Here is a 4,525-nt window from a genome sequence, read left to right as displayed (position 1 = left end):
AAAAATGTTTTACACCCTTGACCTTCTAGTAAGACAAATTGCAAAGCTAAAATTAATGTAGCTGTTGGAAATGATGGGAACTTTGTGATAACTACTGTAGACATTGAGCATAATCATATCTTGAGCCCTGGAAAGTCACGACATTTTAGATGTAATAAAGTATTGAATTCAGATACGAAGAGAAAATTGGAATTAAATGATCAAGCTGAAATAACTTTAAGCAAAAGTTTTCACTCTTGTGTAGTTGAGGCCAGAGGTTATGAGAATTTATCATTTGATGAGAGAAAATGTAGAAATTATATTTCAGAAGCTAGAAGGTTGAGGTTAGGAGAAGGAGATGTTGAAGCTTTGAGTAATTATTTTTGGCGCATGCAAAGTAGGAACCCAAACTTTTTTTGTGTGCTGGATTTAGATGGTGAATCTCTAATAAAAAATATTTTTTGAGCAGATGCAAGATGTAGGGTTGCATATGATTACTTTTGTGATGTCATGACTTTTGATACAACCTATTTGACTAATAGTTATGGCATGCCTTTTGCTCCATTTGTTGGGGTGAATCATCATGGGCAATTGATAACCATGATTTTACTATACTATTTTGATTCATACATGTTGGGATGTATACTATAAGCCTAGCTTTTGTATGAACATTTGTTTTGAAATATTTTGAAATGAGAATCACTTTGGTCAAATATCTGTATTTTATATTTATATATATGTCGATGCAGTTGCTCATTTAATTTATATTGTAGATAACATGGTGTGTATTACCACACAGAAGATCATGTTATTAGTTCCTTATAAATTATAAATAATAGCTCACAACCAAGATGGATAGAGACAAGCCATTGAAATGGTTGTAGTGTAATTTGGTATTAGTTTATCTTGACTATATAATTACACTAGTATACTATGTGTGCATTGAGCAGGACCATATGAGGTTGTTCGATTTATACTGACTATATAAAAGAGCAGAACATCTATTATTATGGATGTGCGTACTCTTAATCCCGATATAATAACAAACACATATACTTAGTATTTATTTCTTTAACTTATCAATGGTGAGATTTATTCGTTAAATCAATAGACCCGATACATTGGGAGATAATACCATTTATATGATGTGTTGTTGATTATAAAGAGAAACTGTGTCCTATTTATTTAGGTTGATGATGTCCCCTTGAGAAGCTCATAAGGATTATCATGTAAACCCTGCAGGTGGACTTACTCCGACATGATAATAAAGTTGAGTGGTACTACTCTTGGAGTCAGATGATAATTAAGTGAGTTGTTAGTAACTCATTTAATTAACAGACATACGATATCTTAAACACAGGAAGATTAACACACTAATAATAAGTAGGAGCCCATATTGTAATATGGGATTGATGCGGTAGTTCAATAATGACCCTTTAGTGATATGAGTTGTTATTGATGAACTTGAGTTGGGTGTTTGGGTCGAACACAGGAAGCTCAAGTCCATCAGGAGGTCAAAACCAATTTCTCCTCTAGGTCCATGTTGTAGCCTCTATATATAAAGCCTCGCATCCACCTATCCATAACGGAGTTTGGTTTAACTTAACTTGGGTTGGTTTAACTTAACTTGGTTTAGTTTAATTTAACTTGGTTTGTTTTAACATAATTTGTTTAGATTTTTTCTAAACAAAATTTTATTAATTTTTCTTTCCTTGTAACTGACGACAAGTCTATAAAAAGGAGTAGGATGTGACCCCTAAAACCTAACTTTCTTATTCTCCATGATCCCTTCTCTCCCTGTGGTTATCGCCCCCTCTCCTCCTCCTAGGGTCGGTGGCACAAACCTATTCTCCTCCCCCCTTTCCCTCTCCTTCTCCTTGCTTAGGGTCAGCACCCTTATCCCCTCCTCCTCTTTGGGGTGGCGCCCCTTCTCCCTTTGTGGGCGGCATCTTGAAGAAAGGGAAGAAGAGCAAGAAAAGGAAGAAGAGGAAGAAGAAGAGAAGGAAGAAGATTAGAAAGTGCCCCATCCTAGCGATTCTTATGTGGCCGGCGGTTTTGGAAGAGAAAAAAAGAAGGGTGATGTTGTCTTGGTTGATCGTCGCCCACACGACATCCAAGAAGAGGAGAGGAATACTGCAGAAGATCAAGAGGTCTTTAGCTACGAAGAAAGGTACAACTAGTTCTTTAATTCCGCTGCGTAATTGGTTTTATTTTCTTCGTGTCGATTTTGGATATCGATTTTGAATACCAACACAAGAGGCCAGCAATCTTTACTTCAATCAAGGTGTGTGCTTTGATCATTTAAGAACTTGCTTGATTGATCAAATACATGTATGATCGAGCGTGCGGGTTCTAGAAATAGTTCTGTACTTATACAATTTTTTTGTACGGGTAATTTAAACAGAACGGAATTGCAGCGCCTTCAATACATGCATTGTTTGATGTTGGTTTCATAGATGAAACTTATATTTACATCATATTTCATGCACTACATTTATCTTGGACGTAATTACAAATTAGTTTATTATCATGGTATTTGATGCTAATATTTCGATATATTCTTTGTATGCATCAAAAGGATCATGAACTCGATCACATCAGATCATTTGGGTTCAAATCTAGGACTAAACGAGAGGATCAAGCCTTGTAATGATTTGGACCATTCATCCAAGATCGGAGCATATCTAAGCCATTCGTTGAAGATCCAACCCATCCAACCTAATGAGGAGTAGATCTCAGCTGTTGATGAAGATCCAGAGATTTTGATCCAGATCTGAGATGTTCTTACCATTGATCAAGACCTGAATCATTCTGGGTCGTCCGATCAGATTTGAGAAAGATTTAAAAGCCGTGAGAAGCTACAGTGAAGGAGAGCTCGGTTTCTTCCTCGGATATTCTCCACTGTTCAGCCTTCATCCCCAATGCTCCTTCCATAAGCCAGATCCATGAGCAAGCCTTCTTGATCGCCGGCGATGCTGAGCTACCGGCGTTCGTTGTCCAAGGTCAGAGAGCGACAGAGGGCGTTCCCCAGTCCATAGTTGGGTTTTTGTTCCCGTCCACAATCGAGATCAGTGGGCGTTCCTCGATCTGTGATTTCCATCAACCAACGGAGCTCGAAGGGCATTCCCAGAAGCTTCCGATTTCATTCTGACTTCCATTTCATTCGCTGCACCCGAATTGATCTGATCAATCTATTGGGTTAAGCAATTTTCAAAATTTAGCATCTGTTCTTCGTGCGATGAGAGTGCCAGCTAATCGTGAGCTCGAAGGGCGTTCCCAGAAGCTATTACCATAGGTTGCACTAGCTGGGAACTTGGTTCTTCGTCAGTGATTGCCCGAAGGGTGTTTTCCAGAGGTAATTCTTTTTCACAACAGAGAGGAGAGGTTTGGTTCCGGATTTGGGTTGTGGAATGTTATTTGTTTTTATTTTCTTTTCATTTGTCATACCTTTGCTCAAATATGAAGATCTGATAGCTTAGATTGCAATTTATTTTCTATTTTAAATTTTGTAATTAGGTTTCCACAAACTAGTGCTTAGTTTCAATTCAAGAATTTAGAAAAGCCTTAGTTCGATTCATTGGATTTGTTGTGACTATGTTCATGCTTATGTGTTGAATGAATCTCTTGAGCTTTTCATTGTTAACCTCTGTGATATGTAATTGATTGTGGGTGTGATTGGATGATTTGTTAGCTATAGAACTTGATTCTATGATACTTAATTGATACTAGTTTGTTGAGATGAAGTGGGTCATGTTTAGATGAGAACAACATTTCTTTGATTCCATTTTAAATTATTCTAGTGCATTTTTAAGAATTAGATGTATTCAAGTTGAAATGAGAATTGAATGGAAATGCCTAATAAACCTTGTTGATGTAAGAATTCAATTTGAATCAATTCTAGAATTCGCACACATTCATTAGTTATCCTTGGAAAAATATGACTTGGGATTCGTTGCTACATATCTTTTCTTGAGTTTACTTTGGTTCCCTATCTTTATTAATTTGAAGTGCCTTGTGACAAGTAAAATAGTGACATCAACAATCTATCTTGTTGGGATGTGGATTAATATCAAGTGAAGACTCAACAACATTCACATGGTTGTTCAACTCGTGGTTAATATGTATGCACGGATGTGCTCCAAAGGCTATAATCATGGACCAATGTCATGTCATGACAATCGCAATTGAAGAGGTATTTCAGAATTCTCATCATCGTCTATGTCTTTGTCATATTATGAAAAAACTGCAATGAAGTTAGGTGGTCATGTTCAGTACAAAATGATAAAGAAACAATTGAAGACCATTATTTATAACTCACTTACAGTTGATGAGTGTGATGAGCATTGGTTAAAAATGATTAAGGAGTTTAAGTTGGAGAATAATGATTAGTTGAAATCTTTGTATGAGGAACGAAATAGATGGGTCCTATGTATGTTAAAGATCACTTTTGGGTTGGTATGTCTACAACTCAAAAAAGTGAAAGTATGAATGCATTTTTTGATGACTATATTCATTCTAAAAATATCTTTGAAGCAATTTGTTGAAC

The sequence above is a fragment of the Zingiber officinale genome, chromosome 7B (assembly GCF_018446385.1).
Source record: "Zingiber officinale cultivar Zhangliang chromosome 7B, Zo_v1.1, whole genome shotgun sequence".
In the NCBI taxonomy this organism is placed as follows: Eukaryota; Viridiplantae; Streptophyta; class Magnoliopsida; order Zingiberales; family Zingiberaceae; genus Zingiber; species Zingiber officinale.
The sequence above is the reverse complement of the archived record's forward strand: the minus strand, read 5'-3'. Positions refer to the sequence as shown.